The sequence below is a fragment of the Elgaria multicarinata genome, chromosome 21 (assembly GCF_023053635.1).
Source record: "Elgaria multicarinata webbii isolate HBS135686 ecotype San Diego chromosome 21, rElgMul1.1.pri, whole genome shotgun sequence".
In the NCBI taxonomy this organism is placed as follows: domain Eukaryota; kingdom Metazoa; phylum Chordata; class Lepidosauria; order Squamata; family Anguidae; genus Elgaria; species Elgaria multicarinata.
This window is the reverse complement of record NC_086191.1, coordinates 923,189-943,942: the sequence shown is the minus strand read 5'-3', so window position 1 is coordinate 943,942 and position 20,754 is coordinate 923,189. Positions and strand designations below refer to the sequence as shown.

The window sequence follows — 20,754 nt, the reverse complement described above, 5'->3', positions numbered from 1 at the left end:
CTCCACTTTCCATGATTGGGGTCACGTCATATTCATAAGAATTTAAGAGCCGTGCTGGATCAGACCAAGGGTCTATCTAGTCCAGCACTCTGTTCACACAGTGGCTGACCAGCTGTCGACCAGGGATCCACAAACAGGACATGGTGAAACAGCATCCTCCCACCCATGTTCCCCAGCAACTGGTGCACACAGGCTTACTGCCTTGGATACTGAAGGTAGCACATAGCCATCAGGGCTAGTAGCCATTGATAACCTTCTCCTCCAGGAATTTATCCAATCCCCTTTTAAAACCATCCAAATTGGTGGCTGTGGCGTTACACCCCACAAGTCAATTCCCAAAGGTATGCCTGCAGTTTAAATTCTGGGAAATTTGAGAGTCAGTGTAGTGAGTAGTGTCTTTAGAGTGTGGTGTGCACGTAGTGGAAGTATATTAATCAATACTGATAATAAAGAAAGTTCAAGAGTGATTGTGTGAGAGAAAGGAAAGCGCGAATGTGAGAGTGACAGGATTGTATGGAAGGTTTCAAAAAGGTTTTTAAATGTTGTTATTTGAAACAAAGCTTATGAACTTTTAAAAATAAATTTTGATTGTTTTGTTTTTAAAACTACCACAAAAATCCCACGTGTCTGTTTGGCGTTTATCATCTTAAGTTTACACATTCAGCACCCACTCTGACAATCATTCACCTAAGCAGATATAACTCACAGCACATTATTATATATATTAAAATCCTTCTCCATTTTAAACCCCTTTCTCCACATAGTTTGGAGGAAGGTGGGCTTTATCCCTTGCCTCAGACGTATCAAGCCGTGGTGCTTGGCTTGAGCAGGGAGTAGCCTCGGCTAGGTCTCGAGTTCAGAGCCTGTGTCGCCCCATAAGAAGTGGTGGCAGACGTGAGGTCTTGTGTTCAGAGCCTGTGCCGTGGCAGTGGCCATCACTACAACTTGTGGTAGTGAATTCCAGAGTTCAACTCTGTGCTGTGTGAAGAAGTCCTTCCTTTTAACTGTTCTGAACCTCCCACCAATCAGCTTCATGGGATGACCCTGTTGGGTTCTAGTATTATGGGAGAGGGGCGAAAATGTCTCCCTACTCACATTCTCCACAGAGTAGCCCAGCCTTCCTCAACCTGGTGCTCTCAGATGTTTTGTGCTACAACTCCCAGCAAGCCTGCTTATTTGCCACACTGGTTGGGGCTGATGGGAGTTGGTTGGAAACATGTGAAGGGCACCGGGGTTGGAGAAGGCTGGAATCACCCCTTGCAGTCCTACTAATGAAAGCATGCAGGGGGAAGATGGGATTGCTTGGGCCTTATCTCTGCACATTCATGGGAAGGCTTACAGGGAGTCCCTGCGCATACAGCTCTATGTGTGGAGAGAGCCCTCTGGGCTTACAGTGCATACGTGGAGAACTCTTCAGGCCTTTAAGCAAGCGCAGGTAGGTTGGGGTCTTGAGTCTGCCCTTGCAGCCCCACTCTTTCATCCTCACGTGTTTTTGTTCTAGGCCATATGAAAGGGGCTCCTGTCTTTGTGACGGCGTTTTCATCTCTGTATCTTAGGCAGTTCCCAGCATTCTTCTCTTGCTAAGCTCTCAAAAATCTCCAGTTCTGACATGCACAAACGTTGTTCCAAACGATGAAACCCAGGTCATGTGTGTGCGGACCAAGGATATAACTCGGTTATGCTGAGAAGGGCTGGTTCAGTGGTTCCCACTGAATTCCATGGCAAAGTGTAATAGTCTGGCAGGCTCAGACGGAGTTGAAAAGAGGGTTCATCTTGCTGCACTGGTGGCTGAGAAGTGAACCCCCATCCCTCAGCATTTCACAGATGAAAAGAGGGCCTGCTTGCAACACTTCTCACAGCAAGGACTACTACCTGAGACCCCTTCTCCCCGTTTCACATTGCTAAAGGCAGAATGTAGATCTTCAGATGTAAGTCCAAACATCTGAGATGCTAAAATAAAACCTTAAAAAACCCCAGAAAAACAAAAAACAGCTACTGAATAAAACTGAAGTAAAACCAACAGCAGTGCTAATATCTAAAATGCCTGAACACGGAATTTGTCTCCTCCAGACCATGGACTGTCTCTTGTCCACGATTGTTCTCTGAGGTCCCCAGGGGTGGCATGGCCTCCTTTGTTCTGAGGTCCCCAGGGGTGGCATGGCCTCCTTTGAATGGTGGTGCCAGGGCTTAGCATCTTCCACAGCAGTTTGGCCCTATCCCAGATGAGGCAAATCTTGTTGCAAGAATGATGACAACAACTAGCTGGGGAAGATGAATGTTTTTCCCTCTTGCAGATCTTAAAGTTGAGGAAGTAGAGATAAGTATAAGAATGCATCAGCTGCAGAAGAGACCAGAATAAATGGCATGGTTGTCATTTCCTCATTCTGTTCTGCCGTATTTAGGGTATTAACACCAATGCACGTCTGGGGCATCTGGTGTTCTCCAGCTTGACGTGAGCTTCGTGGCATAAACAGATGGATGGGGGAGAGACATCTTGAGCAGGAATCATGCAAAACTTGCACCTACCAATGGCATGGAAACCCAATTTTGTCAGATTTGCAGATTAAAAAGTAATGAATTTACCATATAAACTTATTCAGCTGATGTCCAGAAGAATATTGACTGCCTCATGGAATTATAAGAGTTCTAGTCCAGCATAGCTGCGTTGCAAGAAATCTGCTGTTGCTGCTGCTGCAGCATCCCTGAGAAGTGGCCATCTAGTCTCTGCCTAATACCTTCTAACAAAGGAGAGTCCACCACCTTCCCAGGCCATCTGTTGCACCATTGATGAACTGCTTGTCAGGAATGTCTTGGTTTGGACTTCCATGTGAACCCTTCCGATATTTGAAGATGGCTGTCCTGCTATCGGCCCTTAATCTTCTCTTCTCCAGGTTAAATATACCCAGCTCCTTCAACCCTTCCTCCTAGGGCTTGGTCTCCAGGCACCTTACCATCTTTGCTTGCCCCCCTTGGGTCGTGCTTTGGTTTGTTGATATCCTTCTGAAACTGCAGTGCCCAGAACTGGACACAATCCTCCAGTTCAGGTCTGACCTAAGCAGTACTGTTTCTTCTTGTGATCTGGGCACTATACTTCTGGTGATGCAGCTTAGAATTGCACTAGGCTTTTTAGCTGCTGCATCACACTGCTGACTCTATTACTCATCACTGGATGCTCTTCTCTCCTACTTTTTGTAGGTTTTTCAAGTCTTCTGAGGGTCAGAGGTCTGAGGGATGGAGCAAGGGAAATGAAGGGTAGGCCATCATAGGTTGGGTCTGCAACCTTGTGCAGCCGAGGGTGGGACCCAGAGGAGAGCCTGGTTCTGCTAGGAGTCTGCTGGACAGAATGAAAAGCAAAAGCTCTTTAAAAAAGTAGACTATTTCTTTGCATCTCACCCCTCACTTTGAGATTTCCCACTTCTGCTGGAGACCCTGAAACAGCCAGTCACATCCTGTCAATCCTAGGTTGCATTCACTTTATTTGGAAGAGCCGGTCCTGAACTCGATGCCAAAAGATGGATGAGGTAGTAAATGTCTATAAACATTTTCCTTACAGAAAAGGAAAAGGAAAGGAAAAAGTAATAGCCCCAGTTCCATTTACTGTAAAGCAGATGCACTGAAAAAGCATTTCTGTTGTGTTTTCTATCCTTGCAGGCAGTTGATGGGTAGAAAGGAAGTGGGCACTAGCATTTTATGTCCATGCATGTGCATTTATACACACTGGCACCAGATAAGGCGATTTAAGCTCTAGAGACAAAAAAACTGAAGAGTTTGAGTGGATATTTTATTATGCACATCAACTGAATTTTTAAAAGATATTCCTTGCATTTCTCTCAAAACTAGGATAACTTACTTTCTGAGGACCAGAACGTTGGAATATCTCTGGAACGCACGGAGAGGGGGATCACGTGGGCAAGCACAGCTTTTGTGTACATGTCTCTATGCGTGTGGTGGAACCATCATCTAGGGAAGGTGTGGGGGTCGCAATTGCCCCCCTTATGTGTCAGTTGCCCTCCCTGCATTTAACCACTTCTGCTTCATTTTGTTGTTGGCAGCATTTTAAGACAGAAAAGCGTCGGAAAGATTCTTTGCAATACCTCAGGAGAAAGATGTGGCTCCTGAAGAAGAGAGTGGTTAGACGGCCATCAGGTTGTCTACCACAAGGTGTAGTATTGGCCACCAATTTGGATGGTTTTAAAAGGGGGTTAGATGACTTCCTGAAGGAGAAGGCTGTTATTGGCTACTTGCCCTGGTGGCTGTGTGCTGCCTCCATTTTCAGAGGCAGAACAATGCCGGTGAATTCCAGCTGCTGTTGCACTCATGTCCTGCTTTGTGGGTCCCTGGTCGACAGCTGTTTGGCCACTGTGTAAACAGAATGCTGGACTAGATGGACCCTTGGTCTGATCCAGCCTCAGGGCTCTTCTGATGCTCTTAGGTGATTCAGAGCAGCCCAACTCATTTTCAGAGCCTCTGCTGCAGGATCGCCCCATGCAACAGGTTCCACACACCTTGAGGCCCTTTTGCCAAATCTTCGAAAACCTTCCCTCTTAACCGCCCCCACATCAGCAACAGCAACCTCCCCCTACTCCCCAGTAGGTGAGGAGACCTCTGCCCTGGAGAAATGAGGGGATGCAGCAGTTGCTTTGGTGTCCCCATTTCATCCTTCATCCCACCCAGTGGTTTGGCCCTACTGGGAGGGCTCAATGCCTTCTGCTTGATTCATGGTGGCTTCATTACCTCTGGGAGGGTGACTTACAACCTGCCACTGCGTTTTGTCAGAAGTACCACTCAGAGAGTTACTGTTGCAAATTGTTTTCTGGGACCAGGAGAGTGCGCTTGTGTGTGTGTGTGTGTGTGTGTGTTTGGTTGCCATGGAGAGGATGATAGGGCGAGCTGTCACTCAACCTTGAGAGTGGTGTGTTTGCGTAGGAGGTGTGGGCCTGGCAGGCTGTATGAAGCACTTCTTTAAAGTTGCTGACTCATGTGAAAGCAAACATACGTGTGTGTGTGTGTGTGTGTGTGTGTGTGTGTGTGTGTGTGTGTTAGAGAGAGGGAGGGAGGGAGGGAGGATCTGTAGCTTCATCTTCTCTTCCTAAGCCTGTTCTAACCATCACTGGAAAGAGCTTGGTGTGAATTGCTGTGCCCTTCCCCTGCTGGCTTTCTTTCAAGTCAGTAGCATTAACACCTGGCCGGTTTTTAAGCAATGGCTGAATCCTTCACCACCAGTTTCTCCAACTTCGAAATGGGAGAGAAAGGGGAGACCAGCATCAATATCTAGCTTTCCTACCCAGATAGGGTCTGTTGTGGTTTCTGTTGTAGTTGTTGTTGTTGTTCTCTTCAGTGTAACCATCTAAACCCTGCAGGAGGTCCCCGGCTTCTCCAGGTACATCTAGGAAAGAAAAGCTGGGGAGCTGTTCCAGCCAGTGTTGATGGAACTCAGCTAGATGGACCAAGTGTCTGATCAAGCAGAGTTTACTGTAGCTCTTGTAGCTTGCTGTGTGTGTGTGTGTTCAGAGTCACAGACCTGCTTCCCACAACCACTGCAGCCTACCATGGCTTAGTTGCTTCAGTGGGTTGCAGCATCCATGGGCGCCAGGTTGGCCATCTTAGCTGCTGCAGGTTCTCATGTGCGAACCCAGCTAGGGTGTTTGTTGGGGCAGCTGTCAAGCCACCCAGAACCCTTGGGCTGCTTTAGGGCTGCAGGTGGCTTGTTCACCACTCCAGCCACCTACTCTTGTCATTTCAGCATGTAATGAGACGCTAAGGGCCGTCCCCCGCTGCACTTCAAATATTCAGAATGGTGGGAGCTGCCACCATGAGGAACCGCCATGGAGAAATTCACCCACAGTGACACTTGTTACATGTGAATTGGGCACTTGTAAGATTTTTTAGTACTTCTTGAGGTGTAGCAGGCTCAAACTCAGTTTTAGAACAGAGGCTGTTGATGAGTGAGGATAGATAGAAACTGATGCATTAAAACCGTTTTTTGCTCTATTTTTGCTTGCTCTCTTTTGCCTTCCTGTGTTCCTGAGCCAGGGGTGGGTAACTTGTGCTCCTGCCTCTCGCACAATCCATCAGCATCAGCAATGCTGGCTAGGGCAGACCAGCATTGTAGGCCAAAACATCTGTAGGGCCACAAATTGCCCACCCCTGTAAGCAGGGCAGGGAAGCTTCCAGCATAAATTTTCTAGCTCAGCAGCTTGGGAAATTCAGCTGTAATGTAAAGAAATCAAACAAGGTCCTCGTAGTCCTCATGGGTCTGAATGGAAATTTCAAAGTGAATGGGCCAGGTCTGGTGAGTTCTCTGAAGCCAGAGGTGGCTCAATAGGATTTTCCGACAGTAGGGGACTGCATAATTCTTTTTATGTCCCCATTATCAAACAGAATACGTATATGTGACTTGTTATAACTTTTAGACCTTGCTAAATGCAGCTTGTTACACAGAATTATTTTGATTTACAGCTCTGTCCTTGAGTATCTGGAAACCGAAGCTGTATTTCAGGAGAGGGCTTTCTTCCCATGCCTTCAGAACTCTTGGGAATTATTTTTTCTTTTTACATTGCGCGTGCATGAGGCTCTCTGTGCAAACTGTGAGAAATGACACCTCAGCCTACGTGGGAATTGGCCATCTGTAAACCATCCCTGTTCTGGACCAGCAACCAAAGACCTGTAAATCCAGCTGGCGCTCAGCTCCCTCCTTGTAGGTGCTATTGCATGGCAGATAACTACAGTATTATATAACACTGCAGTCTACCTTGGCATGCGATTAGCCAGAGGCTTCTAAATCATTAATGCCTTTGCAATCTTGCCGTTAAGTAGGTCAGCAATGAGATGAGAGTTTGGAGGGCTGTGCAGAGCCTCAGCAGACTGGAACATGAGCGTGGCTGGCAATGAGTGAGCCCCCTCCAGCTCTGTGGTTGTCGCCAGGGCTGGATTGGAGATGGCTGCACACAAATCCAGAGCTGGGATGGCTGGTGCCTTCCAGCCTAGGGTCCTGCTGTCTCTTGCTGCAGCTGGAGGCAGGGCTGGGCTGAAGTCCAGGCCGGGGCCTGAAATTGAGAAGGCTGACCTGGCCAGAGACCTTTTCCATCTATTTGCTACATGTATGGAGATATGGGTGTGCGGTTCAGATTCACAGCAGTGGATAGCCCTGGGAGGGGGCACTTTGGGAGTTACCCAGGTCCAGGAGATGCCCATTCCACTGGCCCAGAAGTCTCATAGTTCTGGGGACACTGGGGCCCTCTTGCCCATTATCTCCATGTAAAGAAAATGGGTCAGTTGTGCTGATCCGTGCAGCAAGCCAGTGGCTGAAAAAGGGGTGCCTTTGCTCCTCTTACATTACAGGACACTTCTCATAACACATAATGAGTGAAATGGCCACGACACCCAGTCAGAATAGACACGTTTGGACTATAAGGTAGGGGAGGCCTCGGCATGTGCCACAACTTTGCAAATGTGCAAATTGCACTGGGTGCAGAGATTCAACTTCTTAAGAACCTTGGACTGTAGTTGTCTTTACTTGTTGTCAGAAACGCTCCATGCTAGTAGGACCTTGCCTTATGGTTGTGAATAAATGTTTATAGTACTATCCTGGGCATGGCTGCTCAGAGATAAGTTCCATTATATTCACTGTCCTCAGATGGGTGCACCTAGATTGTAGTCTTTTTTTTCTTTTTTCTTTTATAGTTTTTGATTAACACAAATTAAAATACATCAACTTCACATTAAAACAATCAATCAAAAAGAAAGAAAAAAATTACATAAATTTGCTCAACTGTTAACATTTGTAATTTATCAATATTCATAATCAAACAATACAATACAATACAATTGCTCCCCTTCACCCTTTGGGATCTATTCCTGCTTCCAAAATCTCATTACTTCTTCTGGTGGTGGTTTTCCACTTCCCTTAGAGAACACATATACCAGGAACTGTTTCCAAATTCCCTCAAATTCATTCGTATTTGTTATGCCTCTTCTTACTTTTTATATTACATGTCAATTTATCATTAATGGCAATATCCCAAATTTCCTTATACCATTCTTCAATACGATAATCTCCTTGGACCTTCCAGTTCCTAGATATAATTAATCTCGCTGCTGTCAGCAAATTTGTTATCAATTCTTTAATTTCCTTATTACACTTTAAATCTCCATATAATTATAGTAATGCCACACTAGGTGTCTCTTCAATCTCCATTCTAACAATTTCTTTTATCTCATTAAACACCATTTTCCACAATTTTTGTACATATTCGCATTCCCACCACATATGTAAATACGTTCCTTTTCCCCCACAACTTCTCCAACAATTTGCTGAATACAGCTTATTTATTTTATTTAATCTCACTGGGGTTAGATACCACCTCCATATAATTTTATAATAATTTTCTTTAATTCTCACCGACATGTTTCTCAACACTCTTTGTCTCCATATTCCCTCCCAACTCTGTTGCCCTATCTGTACCATCAAATTTGTTTCCCAAACCATCTTTCCCATATTCTCTATCTCCCCCTTCCCAATCAATATTCTATATATTCCACTCGTTAAACCTTTTATCCCTTTATTTTCTCCCTTTTCCTTTTCTTTTTTAACAATCAGCTCCTCAAATTTTGTCAATTCTCTGCATTCACCATTATTTCTTAACCATTTCTTCATCTTCCAATTGCCAATAATTTAACCAGGTTAAGTTCTTCCCCTTTAACACCTAATTTTTCACGAGTGTTCATCTCGCTTAACCAATTTTTTAATCTCATTCTATTTTCCTCTATTAAAATTTTACTCAAGCTATCCTTTAAATTTCCTGGGAAATTCCTTAACATTATCACAGGTGTTAATGGAGATATACTCGAGAGTAACTCCTTTTTATACATTCGCCATATTTCCCATATTTCGCCATATTAAAAGAGGGTTTCCTATTTCTTCACCCCATTTTTATTGCCTTCTTTAAAAAATATATTTTCCAAATTCCAATCTTTTTCCATTTTCTAGATTGTAGTCTTAAAGCTTCTGACCTGAAAGGTGATCTAGAAATATTTTAAATAAAATAAATAAAGCAAATGAGCATTGCCTAGTAGAATCTCAGAGGCAGTATGCGATTCAGAGCCCTCCCTGCAGTGAAAAGGAATTTATTTGCTTCTTCTCTTATTTTGGACAATTTACTGTCTTGCATTCAGGACAGACAACAGAAAATCTCTCTTTATACAATGTGTCATTAACCTCTGGAATTCACTGCCACAGGATGTGGTGATTGATATGGTTATGAATTAATCAGTTTCATAAATGAGGAAAGGTCTCTGAGCAGAGGCTCAGAGGCGGTCTGACCCTGAATACTCATCGTTGAGGGGCAGCGGGTGGGAGGGAGCCAGCTTGGTCTGATTAAGCAGGTTCCTCTTACGAGACATGCAGAGGAAACCAATGTGGCTCCACAAAAAGCTTAGAGATGACCTGAAAACAAAAAGGGATACATATAGGAAGTGGAAGGAAGGCCAGGCTACAAAAGAAGAGTACAGACAGGTGGCGCAGAAGTGCCGAAATGGCATCAGGAAGGCTAAAGCTGTGAATGAGCTGAGATTAGCAAGGGATGCTAAAAACAATAAAAAGGCTTTCTTCAGATACGTGAGTAGTAAAAGACAGAGGAAAGAAATGGTGGTTCAACTGCTTAATGAGGATGGCAAATTGATAACAGATGACAAAGAAAAGGCTGAAGTGCTCAATTCCTACTTTGCCTCAGTCTTCTCCCAAAAGTGGGTCTATGACCCCCCTGGAAAAAGTGAAGCAGAAGTTTAGGTGGCAGGACTGCAGTTTGAGATTGATAAACAAATGGTCAAAGAACACCTAATTTGCTTGAATGAGTTCAAATCTCCAGGGCCCGATGAACTGCATCCTAGAGTAATGAAGGAGCTAGCAGAAGAACTCTCAGAACCTTTGTCTATTATCTTTGCAAAATCATGGAAGACGGGTGAGGTGCCAGACTGGAGGAGGGCTAACGTTGTCCCTATGTTCAAAAAGGAGGAACCTGGGAACTACAGACCAGTCAGTCTGACATCCATCCCTGGGAAAATTCTGGAGCAGATTATAAAGAAGTCAATCTGTAAACACCTTGAAATCAATGCAGTGATTACTAGAAGCCAACATGGATTTGTCAGGAACATATCCTGTCAGACTAATTTGATCTCATTTTTTGATAGGATAACCTCCCTTGTGGACTGTGGGAATGCTGTGGACGTCATATATCTTGACTTCAGCAAAGCTTTTGACAAAGTACCACATGACATTCTGATTAACAAACTAGCTAAAAGTGGGCTAGATGGAACAACTATTAGGTGGATTCACAGCTGGCTACAGAATCGGACACAAAGAGTACTTATCAATGGAACCTTCTCAAACTGGGGAGAGGCAACGAGTGGGGTGCCGGAGGGCTCAGTCCTGGGCCCAGCGCTCTTCAACATTTTTATTAATGATTTGGAAAAGGAGGTGCAGGGAACGCTGATCAAATTTGCAGATGACACCAAATTGGGTGGGATAACTAATACCCTGGAAGACAGAAACAAACTTCAAAGTGATCTTGATAGACTGGAGTGCTGGGCTGAAAACAACAGAATGAAATTTAATAGGGATAAATGCCAAGTTCTACATTTAGGGAATAGAAACCAAATGCACAGTTACAAGATGGGGGACACTTGGCTCAGCAATACTACAAACGAGAAGGATCTTGGAATTGTTGTAGATCGCAAGCTGAATATGAGCCAACAGTGCGATATGGCTGCAAGAAAGGCAAATGCTATTTTGGGCTGCATTAATAGAAGTATAGCTTCCAAATCACGTGAGGTACTGGTTCCTCTCTACTCGGCCCTGGTTAGGCCTCATCTAGAGTATTGTGTCCAGTTCTGGGCTCCACAATTCAAGAAGGATGCAGACAAGCTGGAGCGTGTTCAGAGGAGGGCAACCAGGATGATCAGGGGTCTAGAAACAAAGCCCTATGAAGAGAGACTGAAAGAACTGGGCATGTTTAGCCTGGAGAAGAGAAGATTGAGGGGAGACATGAGAGCACTCTTCAGATACTTAAAAGGTTGTCACACAGAGGAGGGCCAGGATCTCTTCTTGATCCTCCCAGAGTGCAGGACACGGAATAACGGGCTCAAGTTAAAGGAAGCCAGATTCCAGCTGGACATCAAGAAAAACTTCCTGCCTGTTAGAGCAGTGCGACAATGGAATCAGTTACCTAGGGAGGTTGTGGGTTCTACCACACTAGAGGCATTCAAGAGGCAGCTGGACAAGCATCTGTCAGGGATGCTTTAGGGTGGATTCCTGCATTGAGCAGGGGGTTGGACTAGATGGCCTTGTAGGCCCCTTCTAACTCTGCTATTCTATGATTCTATGATTCTATGAAATGATTGGCTTGAGAATCGCTGTTGTTGTTGTTTTTGTTGTTGTTGTTATTTGGCTCATTGTGACTTTTGCCTGGGTTGCTTCAGGGTTTCCCGCTAAGTCCTTGTCCCTCCTACACCTTCCGCTCATGTCAGCTGTGTAAAGGACCAGACTCATGTGCTTTGTAACAGTGGTATGGACAAAAGCATGTGAGCCTGCCTTTACCACTGCAGCCCAACAGTATTAAAGCTATCCACAGAAGCCTGGCCTCTATAACTTGAGGCCACTTATGCCCTCCCCGCCCCCAATGCACACACATGCACACGCACGCATATACCATTTCACCCCTCGCCCTTCCAGCATCCATCCATCTGTTGGTTTCACTTCTGTCTCTCCCTGTGCAAGAAGGAAGTTGATCAGTGAGACTGAAACTCGTGGTTCTAACAGTCACAGCCCCATGTTGTTCTCTGGATTGCCAGGCCGGGCTGAGCTTGGAGGCTCTTGCCACACACAATGCTGCACGCACTGTCGCGGGGGCAGCAGCACCCTGTGTTTATTATGCATGCCATGCCTCCCTCTCTGTGCCTCCTGAGCTGACTGAACGAATACCAGTCGAAGGGACCACATCCCCTCCAACAGTCCTCAGATGAAAAAACCAGGGGCCTGCTGGTGACATCCCAATTCTGTGCACACGGACCACTGCCTGAGCCTCTCCACACTGTTGCACAGTGGTGAACTCTTTGCTTTGCTTTGCTTGCTGTGTGCCGTATTAATTTTCCCTACAATAATTTTCCCTCTATTGATTTGAAAACCAGGAAGGTCTTTGTTCTTTGCAGAGGAACAAAATTGCAATTGTCCTGCAATATGTCATCAACCGTTTGGTAGCTGCAGGGTGTGGAATGGCAGACTGTGCATGGCGTGGTGCCTTAACATCCTTGCGTGTCCACGTCCATGCATGTGCGCTATGAACAAGCTGCATCTTCTCCTCACTCAGAGATGGAAGTTCTGCAACCCTCCCTTGGAGAGGGGGCTGAACTCTGAAGAGTGACCACACTGCCAGCTCTCATGTACAACATTTGTAACAAGGGATGCCCAAATAGCAGGAATGAGCAGGACCAGGAGGTAGGGAACAGTCTCTGGTCATCAGAAAGGATAAGTGGAGGATCTGGAAATAGTGTGGCTTTGTAAGTAGCACTGGACGGCACAGAATCCCTGGTTGAACCCCAAAGTGCCAGTCGCTCTATTTCACAGGCTGCCTGTGAGGATAAAATGGCAGGTCGGACACCATGTTGGCCACACTGAACTCTTTGGACAAAAGGTGAGATACAAACTCAAGTAATAACATTGAAAGAATATGAGAAAGCAACAAAAGAGATGCTCCTTCATAAAAGATGTGTCCATTTTGTTACCTGCTGGAATAAGGAGTGCAGGAAAACAAGGTAAGGAGGAAGGCACATGACGTCTGCAAAAGATTATCCAACCTTTTAGAGTGCTTTGAGGTTATTAACAGACGTGAATATGGGTGATCACAGTGGGAGACCCTGCATACTAGGACTTTCCAAAAGCTTTTGACAAAGACCTTCCCCTGGGCAAACTTAGCACCCGTGGGATAAGAGGAGAGACCCTTTCTTGACTAGTAACTGGTTAATGGACGTTTCTCACAAGGGAGGGAGCGAGAGGTAGGAGGCTCTAAGGTCTGTTTTGTGAACTGCTTTTGTGTGAGCTTTGGCTAATGGGCAGTATAGAAATGTAATGAATGAATATAGGGACCATTTCTTTTTAACTTGCTCATAATTGTCTGGTAAACTCTCAGGAGGCAGAAAGTGATCCCTGGAAACTACGTTCTGGAGGAAAGAGTGTCCTCCTCTTTAACTGTGACAGTCTTGAGTAAAATAGCAGTTTATGAACACTGTGCAGGATCCAGAGAACTGCAGAATTACCGTAGTTGTTGAACCCAGATGGGTTTAAGCTTCCTCTTTATTTAGTTCCCACCCCCACCCCCACTGTTGCATGGCTAACTGCTTTTGTGCTCTATTATTGTGGGATGGAGGGGATAAAGCGTTTTTAAAAAGTTTCCAGTTCCATTGGGCTATCAAGCTTCTTTTACAGTCGGGTAGTCGGAGTGTTGGACTAGGACTAAGAGGGGAGGCCTGGGTGCAAATCCCAACCGCTGTAAAGCTAGTGAGTCTTTGGAGCAGGTGTCTTTGGAGCAAGTCTGTCTTTCACGGGGTGGCATAGAGTGGGGTGACGGAGGAGAACCGTGTGCTCTTTGGAGGAAAGGTGGAATATAAAGGTTGTAAATCAATAGGGGTATCTTTGGCCCTTCTTTCATACAGTCAGTGAAACGACAATTTTCTCAGATGAGCATAGTTTCCTTTCGGCGCACCCGCTCAGAACGTGCCGTGTCGGGCAAACGGGACGGACAGGTGTGGGCGCCAGGGGTGCAGCCTCCGATTCCCATTGGCTGCTGATGGCAGAGGTATTTCAGTTGCCCCCCTGCGCACCACCATCGTAAACACTCTCCTACCCCCAGGGAAGAGAACAGCTGGCATGGTGTGGCCTTGGTTGGCCTGAGTGCCTCAGGCTGGAGGAGGAGCAAAGGGGCGGGGGGGGGGGGGCGGTAAGAGCAAAGACTGTTTGGATTGCAATTACCTCGAACCTTCTCTGTGGTAGATCCTGCTGTGAAGGACAATCCTTTTAAAATCATCAATATTTTTTTCCTGAAAGCTGGGTTTTTCCTGTATGCAGACAGGCAAAAGGCCATGTGGGGTTAATGCTCTGTCACCTTCTACTTGACAAGTCAGATTAGGCCTGGCAGTTCACCCTCACGGTGCCTTATCAATTAGAGCTAAGGAGATTACTCGGTTGCTCCAGAAGCGGGAAGAACTTCGTAGCTCGTGCGTCGGTAGGAATATGGCCCTCTCACATCAAGGCCTGATGCAGGCTGATGGCAAAGGGATTTTCTGTTGCCCCTGCTGTTTTTGCAATTGTGCACTCAAGCACACAGTTCCATTCTATACTGCCTTGAAGGGAATGACAGAGGCAAAGAGCCTTTGGACACCCAAAAGGCTTGCAAATTTACTGTGGCAAAAGGACGCTTGTGCCGTCCTCCCAGCCAGGCAGGGTGTTGTTGTCACCTTGTGAGCGTGCTCTGGGCTGGGCTGGGTAGCGCCACAGGCAGCCATCACTGACATACCTCCAGTAGGATCATCCTTTCAGGGGTGGCATGAGGGGGGAGGCCCCATTTTTCATCCTGTGGGGTAGGGTATAGTCTGGCCACGTGTGGGATCCTAACCTGGCCCAGATAAGGGCTGGATCCATCCCTTCTTGTGAGATCTGGAGGACCCAGGAAAGCATTGATGAAAGGGTGTTGCCTTCTATTTCCTCGGCTGTTTAAAAAGGGAACATAACTGTTTTAAAGCAGGTTTTCTATTCTAGTTTCTCAATCTAAAACATTTGTTTCTTCTTGGATGGTTCTGATAGTACATTGCTTTTAGTGCAGCTTTATTGAGGAAAAGCAGTGGAATAGCAATGAAATATATAAATGATACAGAATAAATCTGTTAATCTTTTAGCTCTCAGAGGCCCTGTTCAGCCTTGAATTCCTGGGCAACCTGGAGCAAAGATTCTCTCTCTTACTATTACTGACCCTGCAGGGCTGTTGTTTAAGATAAAAATAAGTTCTTTCCTGTGCTCCTTGGAGGATGGAAACCTGACTAACCTCTTCTCCCATCTCTCTAGATTGACTGACGGGTGTTGGCTACAAATCGTCTTACAAAGACAACTGAAGATGCAGTGACCTGGCAGACAGGTGAGGGGTGATACCCAGGGATATTGTTCATTTTAAGGGCGTTGGCTGGAGCCCTCTAGGTATGAGGGAACTTGCAATTCTATGTCGTGAGAAGAGGGAAGTCTTTGCGGTACTAGGAAAGGGTCCATCTCATACGAAATGGCCAAGAAATAAAACTAGAATTGCTAAACCATTATGGTTCTAGCTGGAAACATTTGAGACCTTCATTTTGTCAAAAGCTGAATCACCAGCTTGTAATTCTGTTACTATTTAGGTCTGTGTCTGGAGCTGCCAATGTATTTAATCAGTCCTGCTCCTATGTCTTCTAAGGACCATCTGACGCCAGAACAAAGTGGGTGAAACTTTTTCCTCATCACTTCACCTCCATGGCAGAAAAAATCCTTACTAGCACAGTAAATTAGCAGTTCTATCGATGTCTCCAAGTCTTTGGCACCTTTGCTTTGTACAGAGAAGGAGAGGAAGACAGAGGGATCTTTCTCCCTTCCCATTGGGCCTAAGAGGCTGTGCTGAGATCATAGAATCATAGAAGACTAGAGTTGGAAGGGGCCTATAAGGCCATCAGGTCTAACAGAAGGTGATTGACCTCCTGTTTTATGTCATGTATTTTTACATTGATTTTACTCTTGGTGTAGGTTTCGCTGAAACTTTAGCTATAGGGCGGGGTGCACATATCTAGAAGGTGTGAATGCACACAGCCATGCTTCCTTGGTTCAGGTGGGGTGAGAAGCTGCCATGGAGCTCAAATGCACAGGGATCTAGGGAAATGGATGTTCCCAGGCTTCTCACCCAGCAGTGGTTACTGGGAAACTCTGTGTGCATTTATTAAATAGGGCTGCCAGGTTTCAGGGTTTGAATCAGCGTTTTTCAAGTTTTTGTCCTCCTTCTCAGAGCCTCCAGGGAAAGGAGGAGTGAGAGAGCAGAAACTCACAGTGAGGGAGTAGAATTGGGCGGTGGGGTGGGGGTGGGGGCAGGGAGGGGGGCATTTTTCTGCTTGACTTGTAAGTCTTTGCTATTCACTTTAGGCTCTACTGTGCAGCCCCCTAGGCTTCCAGACATGATTGGTCATTGATTTCAGAAGTATTGACCTCCCTGGGCCAAGAGTCACTTGGAATTTTGGGGGCCTCAGGGTAGAGCCGGACCAGAACATGTGCTCTGAGTTGCTAGAGCCCAGGGAAAACCACTGGAACATGATTTTACTGGCTAGACCAGTAACATATTGGCTGGGAGGCAGTGCTGTGATTTCTAGCATCCACCACTGTCATTTTGAGTGGGGAGTGCTGGTGCAGTGGGGTGGGGGTGGGGCAGTTGAGCAAGGACAAAATCATGGCTTTGCCTGATTTTGGGTGGCAAAGGTTGTCCCTAGAACTGTGTTGATAGCTCTAATGAGAATCAAGAAATGAAGGTGAAGGGGGGGAGTTAGAAAAATGTATGTGCAGGTGTGTGCGCATATTCCTTCCTCCCATAATTTATATCCTCGTTTTATTGCTGTTACCGTAAACGTTAGCATCTTTTCCGTCTGTAATGAGATTGTGGCATGCAGAGCACTGAGGAAACTCTTTCCCCCCCTTTTTTTAATTTAATAAAGGCTCTTGATTTTGCGTAATGTACATTCTGCCGGTCAAAAATCAATGAGAGGAAAGATGATAAAAAATGAAAATGAGTCCAACACTAGAAATGTGGGCGTTTTAAGTTCATCTAAGAAAAATAGGATCATGATGGTTTCAAAATGGGCCGTGTGAAAAGGGATTTGACATGCAAATTGTCCAACAAAATCATTTTTGTTAATGTTCCTTCTGCAAGGTCAGGATTGAAAGCGGAGGCATTGACGTATTAATTTCTTGTAGCCCGAGTGCTGATCCTGCCCCAAGGTCAATGGGTTATAAATCATAGGCATGCAGGAGCAAAGGGAGCTGCCTTCGGCCAGTGCTGCATCTGGCCAGCAGCAACTCTTCCGGTTGTTGGGCAGGGGTCACAGAATCATAGAATAGTAGAGTTGGAAGGGAGCTATAAGGCCATCAAGTCCAACCCCCTGCTCAACGCAGGAACCCACCTTAAAGCATCCCTGGAAGATGGCTGCCCGGCTGCCTCTTGAATGCCTCTAGGATGGGAGAGCCCACCACCTCCCTAGGTCATGGGTTCCATTGTCGTACTGCTCTAACAGTCAGGAAGTTTTTCCTGATGTCCAGCCGGAATCTGGCTTCCTGTAACTTGAGCCCATTATTCCGTGTCCCGCACTCTGGGATGATCGAGAAGAGATCCTGGCCCTCCTCTGTGTGACAACCTTTCAAGGACTTGAAGAGTTCTATCATGTCTCCTCTCAGTCTTCTATTCTCCAGGCTAAACATGTCCAGAGCTCCAGCCTATCAAGATCACTGTGAAGTTTGTTTCTGTCTTCCGGGGAATTCGCTATCCCACTCAATTTTGATAAGCATCCCCTGCATGTCCTCATTCAAGTCATTAATAAAAATGTTGAAGAGCACTGGGCCCAGGACTGAGCCTTGTGGTACCCCATTTGTTACCTCCCCCCAGCCCTGCTGCCAAAGACCCTGTAATGGTGGGGTCCCTGTACATGCAGAGTGTGTTTATTTACAGTGTTCTTACCCTGGCTTTCAACTTAAAAAGGCCTCAGGGCGACTTGTAACACAATCACATAAAACGTAGCTGTGTGTTGCTTTCTTCCGCCATCAACATATCTGGGTCAAATTCTGATACTGGAGTTGTGTCTACTATCTGGCAAGTTTGCTTCTACGGTTTCTTGGGGTCCCCCCGCTACAGCTTTGGCCTGCCTGGTACTGTCTATTTGGAGCGGCATCAACTCCTCAAGATGGTTTGGACTACAACACCTCAGGACTACAAAATCCTCAGGCAGCCTGTGCTATGCTAAATGGGCATTATGGGGATTGTAGACCAAGCCATTTGGAGGGTGTTAGATTTGGGGAGGCTGTACAAGATCCTTGAACTGGAGGTGCAGACAGCAACTGAATGCGAGCTCTTGGGCCTGCAAAGCAGGTGCTCTCGTGGCCACTGAGCAGTGGCCATGCCCCTGAAGCTGTACACAAACAGTCAAGGAATACACCGCTTAAGACTGGTACTCAGTGAGGTCTAGTCTCAATGTTTAGCTCTCGGCTGCACTGGAAACTAGAGTGGTGGGCACCACATTTCCAGAAGGACATTGTCAGGTCAGGACAGGTTCAGAGGAGAGCAATGAAGAGGATCCAGGGACTTGAGGACAGGCTCTACGAGGACAGGCGGAAGGAACTTGGTTAAGCAGGGTCACAAGTCCTAGGGAGGGACTCTACCAGAAACCTCTGGCCTGAAACCCTGGACTTAAATGAACCACCAGTCAGTCCTATGAGGACTGGCTGAAGGAACTTGGGATCTTCAGTCTGGAGAAAAGGAGACTGAGGGGAGACACTGGTTCCTCTCTATTCGGCCCTGGTTAGGCGTCATCTTGAGTATTGGGTCCAGTTCTGGGCACTACACTTCAAGAAGGACGCAGGCAAGATGGAGCGTGTTCAGAGGAGGACAACCAGGATGATTAGGGGTCTGGAAACAAAGCCCTATGAAGAGAGACTGAAAGAACGGGGCATGTTTAGCCTGGAGAAGAGAATACAGGATAGCACTCTTCAAATACTTGAAAGGTTGTCACACTGAGGAGGGCCAGGATCTCTTCTCGATCCTCCCAGAGTGCAGGACACGGAATAATAGGCTCAAGTGACAGAAAGCCAGATTCTGGCTGGACATCAGGAAAAACTTCCTGACTGTTAGAGCAGTGCGACAGTGGAATCAGTTACCTAGGGAGGTGGTGGGCTCTCCCACACTAGAGTCATTCAAGAGGCAGCTGGACAACCATCTGTCAGGGATGCTTTAGGGTGGATTCCTGCATTGAGCGGGGAGGGGGGGTTTGGACTTGATGGCCTTATAGCTCCCTTCCAACTCTACTATTCTATGATTCTACGTGTGAGCAGTGTTCAGGTGCATAAAAGGGTCCCACAGGGAGGATGGTCAAGAACTATTTTCCATGGCCACAGAAATTAGGACCTGAAATAATAGGTATAAGTTACAGATACCTAGATTTTTGATTAAATATAAGGAAAAACTTCCTGACGGTAAGATCTGTAATGCAGGGGAACAGTCTACCTACGAAGGTTGCGGGTTCTCCATCTCTGGAGGGTTTTAAGAAGAGGCTGAACAGCCGCCTCTCATGGATGATTGAATTGCTTTTCCTGCTCGTTGCAGTGGGTTGGACTAGATGACCCTTGGGGTCCATGATTCTAAGTGCAATAGAAACAGTAGCGGAAGAGAGCTCCAGCTATTGGGCAATATAGAAATGCAATAAATAAACAAATAAATAAATAAATAAATAAAATAGCAGTGGGTCTTAAACAATTTGGCAGAGGGTTGTTTATCTGCTCCAGCCTTCTCCAATCTGCTGTCCTCCAGATGCTGGGAGTTGCAGTCCAACACATCTGGAGGGCAGAGGTGGGGGAAGGCTGGTGTACAGGGTTCTTAATTTATGGGGAAGACCATGGTGTGATCTTCCAAGAGGGTAGAGGTGGTGCTTAGCGTTGGCTAGCTAGTTAACAGGGTGCCTGATTGGGGGGGAACACAGGGCTTTTTTTAGCATTTTGTGGGGATGGGGCGAAAATGCCCCCTAAAATATAGGATTAATCTTCAGGGAAGGGGAACGGGACATTCTAAGAGCCTTTGAAGAGATGGGGTGGTCTTACCTTACTTAGGAGAGGTAGCTTTGCAAAGGGATTCAGGGAGGGAGTTCATATAGCAAATCAGAGAAAACTGTTACAACAGCAAGCTAAAATAGCACTGGAAAGTGTTCTCAAATTAAAAGCCTGGGCGGATAAGAGTCTTCACTGGCACTCCCAAAATAATGGGAGTCTGTGCAAAGTGAGCCTCCTGAGGGAAGGAGTTCCAAAGGCAAGGTGCCACCACACAGAAGGCCCTGTCCCAGGTGCCCACCTGACTTGCCTCAGATAGCAAGGGACTGACAGGCAGGCCTCTGATGAGACTCTAACTACTGGGGAGCAGGTTCAATGTGGAAAAAGGTGCTATTCTTCAGCTATCAGCGCCTTTAGTGGTGCTCAGAAACAGACAGGGAGTCAGTGTAGTTCACTGAAGATGTTTTTGTCTGTTTGTTTGTTCTACTTATATACTGCTTAATATAACAATATACACTATTAAAAACAATTGCAACTACAGTAACAATGCAAAACAGTACAAGGAACAGTAAGACAGAGCAGCATATGATTTATTGCTTTTAATTACAAGAGAAAGCCTTTTCAGGAGGCATTTGAAACATACCTCATTTTCTGCCTCCCAGACTGCACTGCGGAGGGTTTCCCAGAGTTCTGTTTGTCTTCTGTGCTGTGGAGCCTACTTGGGCCTCCGGAGATGGGCCTGGAGCTCCCGAGGGGCAAACCTGAGCCTTAGTACCAAGACATCCAGAACAGGTGGCTCTCCAGCCTTCCCAGCCTGGTGTCCCCTGGATCTGTTGGCCTGCAGTTCCCATTGGCCGTGCTGGCTGGGAGTTGCACTCCAACACGTCTGGAGGGAAAGT

The 20,754-nt window shown here is 46.3% G+C and overlaps 1 protein-coding gene across 4 annotated transcripts in view; it reads left to right on the top strand.

Annotated features, from left to right (window-relative positions):
• MEF2D (myocyte enhancer factor 2D) overlaps positions 1 to 20,754 on the top strand; it is a 161,199-nt gene that overhangs the window by 36,531 nt on the left and 103,914 nt on the right. For all 4 annotated transcript variants that reach the window (XM_063145906.1, XM_063145904.1, XM_063145905.1 and 1 more), the window contains exon 2: positions 15,110 to 15,179. The gene's annotated coding sequence lies outside the window, so the exon portion shown is untranslated. The remainder of the gene's footprint in view (positions 1 to 15,109; positions 15,180 to 20,754) is intronic.